The sequence below is a fragment of the Pseudoliparis swirei genome, chromosome 8 (genome assembly GCF_029220125.1).
Source record: "Pseudoliparis swirei isolate HS2019 ecotype Mariana Trench chromosome 8, NWPU_hadal_v1, whole genome shotgun sequence".
NCBI classification, from domain to species: domain Eukaryota; kingdom Metazoa; phylum Chordata; class Actinopteri; order Perciformes; family Liparidae; genus Pseudoliparis; species Pseudoliparis swirei.
Genome location: NC_079395.1, coordinates 22168347 through 22176790, shown reverse-complemented (window position 1 = coordinate 22176790; position 8444 = coordinate 22168347).

Genomic DNA, 8444 nt, shown 5'->3' with positions numbered 1-8444 from the left:
TGAGCCCTTTAGCTCGCCAACGTTAGCGTGAGCCCTTTAGCTCGCCAACATTAGCGTGAGCCCTTTAGCTCGCCAACGTTAGCGTGAGCCCTTTAGCTCGCCAACGTTAGCGTGAGCCCTTTAGCTCGCCAACGTTAGCGTGAGCCCTTTATTGTGAGCCCTTTAGCGTGAGCCCTTTAGCTCGCCAACGTTAGCGTGAGCCCTTTAGCGTGAGCCCTTTAGCTCGCCAACGTTAGCGTGAGCCCTTTAGCTCACCAACGTTAGCGTGAGCCCTTTAGCTCGCCAACGTTAGCGTGAGCCCTTTAGCTCGCCAACGTTAGCGTGAGCCCTTTATTGTGAGCCCTTTAGCGTGAGTCCTTTAGCTCGCCGACGTGAGCGTGAGCCCTTTAGCTCGCCAACGTTAGCGTGAGCCCTTTAGCTCGCCAACGTTAGCGTGAGCCCTTTAGCTCGCCAACGTTAGCGTGAGCCCTTTATTGTGAGCCCTTTAGCGTGAGCCCTTTAGCTCGCCAACGTTAGCGTGAGCCCTTTATTGTGAGCCCTTTAGCGTGAGCCCTTTAGCTTGCCGACGTTAGCATAAGCCCTTTATTGTGAGCCCTTTAGCGTGAGTCCTTTAGCTCGCCAACGTTAGCGTGAGCCCATTAGCTCGCCGACGTTAGCGTGAGCCTGTTAGCTCGCCGACGTTAGCGTGAGTCCTTTAGCTCGCCGATGTTAGCGTGAGTCCTTTAGCTCGCCGACGTTAGCGTGAGCCTGTTAGCTCGCCGACGTTAGCGTGAGTCCTTTAGCTCGCCAACGTTAGCGTGAGCCCTTTAGCTCGCCAACGTTAGCGTGAGCCCTTTATTGTGAGCCCTTTAGCGTGAGCCCTTTATTGTGAGCCCTTTAGCGTGAGTCCTTTAGCTCGCCGACGTGAGCGTGAGCCCTTTAGCTCGCCAACGTTAGCGTGAGCCCTTTAGCTCGCCAACGTTAGCGTGAGCCCTTTAGCTCGCCAACGTTAGCGTGAGCCCTTTATTGTGAGCCCTTTAGCGTGAGCCCTTTAGCTCGCCAACGTTAGCGTGAGCCCTTTATTGTGAGCCCTTTAGCGTGAGCCCTTTAGCTTGCCGACGTTAGCATAAGCCCTTTATTGTGAGCCCTTTAGCGTGAGTCCTTTAGCTCGCCAACGTTAGCGTGAGCCCATTAGCTCGCCGACGTTAGCGTGAGCCTGTTAGCTCGCCGACGTTAGCGTGAGTCCTTTAGCTCGCCGATGTTAGCGTGAGTCCTTTAGCTCGCCGACGTTAGCGTGAGCCTGTTAGCTCGCCGACGTTAGCGTGAGTCCTTTAGCTCGCTGACGTTAGCGTGAGCCTGTTAGCTCGCCGACGTTGGTGTGAGCCTTTTAGTTTGCCGACGTTAGCGTGAGTCCTTTAGCTCGCCAACGTTAGCGTGAGCCCTTTAGCTCGCCAACGTTAGCGTGAGCCCTTTAGCTCGCCAACGTTAGCGTGAGCCCTTTAGCTCGCCAACGTTAGCGTGAGCCCTTTATTGTGAGCCCTTTAGCGTGAGTCCTTTAGCTCGCCGACGTGAGCGTGAGCCCTTTAGCTCGCCAACGTTAGCGTGAGCCCTTTAGCTCGCCAACGTTAGCGTGAGCCCTTTATTGTGAGCCCTTTAGCGTGAGCCCTTTAGCTCGCCAACGTTAGCGTGAGCCCTTTATTGTGAGCCCTTTAGCGTGAGCCCTTTAGCTTGCCGACGTTAGCATAAGCCCTTTATTGTGAGCCCTTTAGCGTGAGTCCTTTAGCTCGCCAACGTTAGCGTGAGCCCATTAGCTCGCCGACGTTAGCGTGAGCCTGTTAGCTCGCCGACGTTAGCGTGAGTCCTTTAGCTCGCCGATGTTAGCGTGAGTCCTTTAGCTCGCCGACGTTAGCGTGAGCCTGTTAGCTCGCCGACGTTAGCGTGAGTCCTTTAGCTCGCTGACGTTAGCGTGAGCCTGTTAGCTCGCCGACGTTGGTGTGAGCCTTTTAGTTTGCCGACGTTAGCGTGAGTCCTTTAGCTCGCCGACGTTGGTGTGAGCCTGTTAGCTCGCCGACGTTAGCGTGAGTCCTTTAGCTCGCCGACGTTGGTGTGAGCCTGTTAGCTCGCCGACATTAGCGTGAGCCTGTTAGCTCGCCGACGTTGGTGTGAGCCTGTTAGCTCGCCGACATTAGCGTGAGCCTGTTAGCTCGCCGACGTTGGTGTGAGCCTGTTAGCTCGCCGACGTTGGTGTGAGCCTGTTAGCTCGCTGACGTTAGCGTGAGCCTGTTAGCTCGCCGACATTAGCGTGAAGCTCAGAGCTCTGCTGTGTCTCAGAGCTGCTAGCATAACTGAGACTGATACTCCTACTGGAGGGAAAATATAGTTTAACGAATACTTAGGAAATAAAAAGGTATTCCTTCTCTCTACTACCTCCTTCTCTCCTTTCCTCTCCCTAAATACAGTTGACTGCTTCGATTGAGACCTACTTTAAAAAAATGAAAAACCACGGGGACCCAATTCACAACAGGCCTTCTCTATAAATCCTGAAAAGAGCCATTTTAACTGCCACATCACCTTATATCATCTCGAATACCTTCATAAAATGACCCGGTCTTTGAGAATGACCGCTCTGACACACGAGTATTAGGAGGTGATTGATCGTGTGCAAGTGAACAGCTTTAAGACAGCTCATCTTAAAGCGACACAAAGTTGTACCGCAGGGCGTAGGGAAATAAACAAGAAATAACTTCTCTTACAAGCACCAACAGAGCACGTTCGTTTGAGTTTGTGCCAGTTGGTGAGAGCTGTAAGGAGTCAACCAAAAGACAATCACCCAACATATTTGTTTAATTTCATTTAACTCTAATTTTTTAACTCATTTAACAACTTACATACCATAAAAAGCCTGAATAAAGTTGTGTATTCTGATAAGAATCATTTTCATTTAACATATTCCAGTTTCTCAGGATCGCCCATGTGGGTTGTCATCGGTAGAAACTCTCAACTTATGTATTTTAAATAATATTTAATAAAGTAAGTTTCTTAACATGAGTCATTGATTACTTCTGTGCACCTCTAGTGGTGAACAGCAGGTATTGCAACAACACAACTCGCCTCGCTTTAGCCTCCCACATCTCCTCGACCAGCTGTCGCTTTGATTCCCGTAACTGACGAAGAAAACAACACGAAACGATTTCCTCCAAATCCTCAGAGCAGAAGTTCAGTGAGCCAAAACAGAAAAGACCCAAAAATCAGGAATAAAGAAATTATTTGTCCTCCCAAACTCTCATTATGGCAGAAACACATCCTCCCTCAGCCGGAGGAGGAAGTGAGGCTCAATGCATGTCATTATGCTCTGTGTGTGTGTGTGTGTGTGTGTGTGTGTGTGTGTGTGTGTGTGTGTGTGTGTGTGTGTGTGTGTGTGTGTGTGTGTGTGTGTGTGTGCATTTGATGCTCTGACTCTCAATGTCACGTTTTACCATTTGTCTCCCTTGGAAACAGAGAGACTAAAACCCAGAGAGCAAACAGGAGGACATCTGGACCTGTCTCCCTCTCCTCCTCCTCCTTCCTCCCTCCTTCATTATCCTCCTCCTTCAACACCCTCTCTGTCTCTCTCCTTTTCCTTTCTTTATTCTCCTCCTTCAAACTCCTCTATGTCTCTCTCCTCATCCCTCCTTCATTCTCCTCCTGTCTCTCTCCTCCACATCCCTCCTTCATTCTCCTCCTTCAAACCTCTCTTTCTCTCTCCTCCTCCATCCTTTATTTTACTCCTCATTCAAACCTCTCTCTCTCTCTCTCTATCAATCACGGTTGCCGTGACGGTTGCCGGGCTGTAGGTGGTCATGCCGACGGCAGATGGCTCTTTATCGCTGAAGCCCTGGCCTCGCCATGACAACCGCAGAGAGCAGGAAGTGACACATCCAGCCGAGTGGAGAGAGATTCATCTGGACACACACACACACACACACAGAGAGACACACACATATACACACACACACACACACACACAGAGAGAGAGACACACACACAGAGAGACACACACATACACACACACAGAGAAAGAGAGAGACGCATACATACACACGCACACACACACACACACACATTAGTGCATCTTTAGTGAGACTCACTGTTGTTGTTTTAAATATATATATATTTATATATATATTTATTTATATATATATATATATATATTTATATATATATATATATATTTATATATATTTATATTTATTTATTTATATATATATATATATATATATATCTATACAGACTACTTAACTTGTATTTTTTGAGTCCCTCGTGTGATGAAGGTCAACACATTGGGCCTTCGTTATTACGCAATCGAGCTGCACAGTGACCGCTAGCTGGCTTAGTTTACTGGTGGAGGGCCTGTGATGTGGATTTATTTCAGATTTGGGTTCCAGATTTGAAGATCTGGATTACCATCAACACGACGTGCAATATGTTCACCACACGGCTGGATATCCACTAATCTGGGAAAACTCGTGACACGTGACCTGGCAGCGAGCGCCGGGTAGACGAGCGCCAGAGAAGAGCCTCAGAACAAGGCAGCTTTGTCTCTGAGCTGCTGCTACATTCATACTGTCGATGTTCTGTTTACATCACTGGACTGGTCTTCCTATTGAAGAGCTGATCTTGTTTTGGTTTTTACCAGGACCTTGAACACACCGCCGTCAAATTGTTTTCATCTTGTAAATTCCTGGAAGGAGAAATGAGGGTAGAAGACAAGACTACCTGCTGGGTTAGTGGTTCAGTGAGTGTGTGTGTGTGTGTGTGTGTGTATGTGTGTGTGTGTGTGCTAGAGTAAGCACACCCTCGATGAAACACATATATTTGTCCTCCGGTTATTGTGAGGACATTCTATGGAGCGATGTCTGTCTTTTAAAGACGCAGTGTAGCTTCAGAAGTTAAGCCAATGTGGAAGTGTATTAAACCTGCATTCTCTTTAATGACCACCAGGGGCGACTCCTCTGGTTGTATAGAAGTCTATGCTTCATGTGTTAAACCTGCATTCGACATGGCTTAAAGTTAGACCAGGAGTCCTCTGTTGTATTGAGACGTGGACTATGTTAAGTTGTAATAGTTTATTTTGATAACATCTGCAGAGGTCTTATGTTTTAAATTAATACATATAGAAAGATATTATAATAGACAATATTAAGGAGAATATTGATATTGTTATTAATGTATTATGAAGCATAGGGGTAATGTTTACTCTATGCAAATGTAAATGGCAAGAATTAATGTATATTGCATGAGAGTGACTATGTTAGTATTATAGATTGACGAAGCCGGTTGAAATCCGTGAAGTGACTCAATAACAAGAGACTTTTATTGTGAAGGTGACTTTAACAAGACGGGATTCTTATTGTGAAAGCGTCGGAACCGGAAGTGACGTTTCGACCGGCGCAAGAGAGGATTATGAGACGGCGTGTTTGTAGAGGGAACTTTCTCTTTTCTCAGGTAAGCCCCAAAGGGAAGGTTGTACTCCCGGAAGGTGCCGGGAGCCGGCAGCCTGGACACGAGGATAGAGCGCGTTGAATGATTGTTTTACACTTTCTGCCATTAAATGTTGATAACTTAATCCATGCGCGTCCGGAAGCCTGTTTCTCCACCATCTGCGTAGTGCCCCAGTTTCGAGAATACCTTACAACTAAAGTTAGACCAGGAGTCCTCTGTTGTATTGAGACATGGACTAAAGTTAGACCAGGAGTCCTCTGTTGTATTGAGACATGGACTAAAGTTAGACCAGGAGTCCTCTGTTGTATTGAGACATGGACTAAAGTTAGACCAGGAGTCCTCTGTTGTATTGAGACATGGACTAAAGTTAGACCAGGAGTCCTCTGTTGTATTGAGACGTGGACTAAAGTTAGACCAGAAGTCCTCTGTTGTATTGAGACATGGACTAAAGTTAGACCAGGAGTCCTCTGTTGTATTGAGACGTGGACTAAAGTTAGACCAGGAGTCCTCTGTTGTATTGAGACATGGACTAAAGTTAGACCAGAAGTCCTCTGTTGTATTGAGACGTGGACTAAAGTTAGACCAGAAGTCCTCTGTTGTATTGAGACATGGACTAAAGTTAGACCAGAAGTCCTCTGTTGTATTGAGACGTGGACTAAAGTTAGACCAGAAGTCCTCTGTTGTATCGAGACGTGGACTAAAGTTAGACCAGGAGTCCTCTGTTGTATTGAGATGTGGACTAAAGTTAGACCAGAAGTCCTCTGTTGTATTGAGACGTGGACTATAGTTAGACCAGAAGTCCTCTGTTGTATCGAGACGTGGACTAAAGTTAGACCAGAAGTCCTCTGTTGTATTGAGACGTGGACTAAAGTTAGACCAGGAGTCCTCTTGTATTGAGACATGGACTAAAGTTAGTCCAGGAGTCCTCTGTTGTATTGAGACATGGACTAAAGTTAGACCAGGAGTCCTCTGTTGTATTGAGACCTGGACTAAAGTTAGTCCAGGAGTCCTCTGTTGTATTGAGACATGGACTAAAGTTAGACCAGGAGTCCTCTTGTATTGAGACATGGACTAAAGTTAGTCCAGGAGTCCTCTGTTGTATTGAGACATGGACTAAAGTTAGACCAGGAGTCCTCTGTTGTATTGAGACATGGACTAAAGTTAGACCAGAAGTCATCTGTTGTATTGAGACATGGACTAAAGTTAGACCAGAAGTCCTCTGTTGTATTGAGACATGGACTAAAGTTAGACAAGAAGTCCTCTGTTGTATTGAGACATGGACTAAAGTTAGACCAGGAGTCCTCTGTTGTATTGAGACATGGACTAAAGTTAGACCAGGAGTCCTCTGTTGTATTGAGACATGGACTAAAGTTAGACCAGAAGTCCTCTGTTGTATTGAGACATGGACTAAAGTTAGACCAGAAGTCCTCTGTTGTATTGAGACATGGACTAAAGTTAGACCAGGAGTCCTCTGTTGTATTGAGACGTGGACTAAAGTTAGACCAGGAGTCCTCTGTTGTATTGAGACGTGGACTAAAGTTAGACCAGGAGTCCTCTGTTGTATTGAGACGTGGACTAAAGTTAGACCAGGAGTCCTCTGTTGTATTGAGACGTGGACTAAAGTTAGACCAGGAGTCCTCTGTTGTATTGAGACACACACAGTTGGTTCTGGCTGTCGGTTTGTGTCCTGTCAGCAGTTCCAGTGGGAGGACATTTCTGACGGCAGTCTGAAGTGTGTGTGTGTGTACACCAGGGCATGTTCCTGTTTTCTGACTTCACCTCCATTTGACCTGAAGTGTTAGTTCAACAACTCACTCTGGGTTTCCTCTTCCACACGTTGCATAATCCTTTATGACAAAACATCTGATCAAATCGTCTCTGGCTCAGACTGTTGTAGACGCACTGCCAGCAGCGGCCTGTAGGGTCGCTACCGGCCTCTAGGGGCCGCTACCGGCCTGTAGGGGAGACTATCGGCCTGTAGGGGCCGCTATCGGCCTGTAGGGGCGGCTACCGGCCTGTAGGGGCCGCTACCGGCCTGTAGGGGAGACTATCGGCCTGTAGGGGCCGCTATCGGCCTGTAGGGGCGGCTACCGGCCTGTAGGGGCGGCTATCGGCCTGTAGGGTCGCTACCGGCCTCTAGGGGCCGCTACCGGCCTGTAGGGGAGACTATCGGCCTGTAGGGGCCGCTATCGGCCTGTAGGGGCGGCTAACGGCCTGTAGGGGCCGCTACCGGCCTGTAGGGGCGGCTACCGGCCTGTAGGGGCGGCTATCGGCCTGTAGGGGCGGCTAACGGCCTGTAGGGCTACCGGCCTGTAGGGGCCGCCACCGCCTGTAGGGGCGCTATCGGCCTGTAGGGTCGCTACCGGCCTCTAGGGGCCGCTACCGGCCTGTAGGGGCGGGTACCGGCCTGTAGGCGGCTAACGCCTGTAGGGGCGGCTACCGCCTGTAGGGTCGCTATCGGCCTAGGGGCCGCTACCGGCCTGTAGGGGCGGCTACCGGCCTGTAGGGGCGGCTATCGGCCTGTAGGGTCGCTACCGGCCTCTAGGGGCTGCTACCGGCCTGTAGGGGAGACTATCGGCCTGTAGGGGCCGCTATCGGCCTGTAGGGTCGCTACCGGCCTCTAGGGGCCACTACCGGCCTGTAGGGGAGACTATCGGCCTGTAGGGGCCGCTACCGGCCTGTAGGGGCCGCTACCGGCCTGTAGCGGCTATCGCCTGTAGGGCGCTATCGCCTGTAGGGGCTATCGCCTAGGGCCGCCATCGCCTGTAGGGGCGGCTACCGGCCTGTAGGGGCGGCTATCGGCCTGTAGGGTCGCTACCGGCCTCTAGGGGCCGCTACCGGCCTGTAGGGGAGACTATCGGCCTGTAGGGGCGGCTACCGGCCTGTACGGCGCTATCGGCCTGTAGGGGCGCACCGCCTGTAGGGAGCTATCGGCCTGTAGGGGCCGCCATCGGCCTGTAGGGCCGCCACCGCCTGTAGGCGGC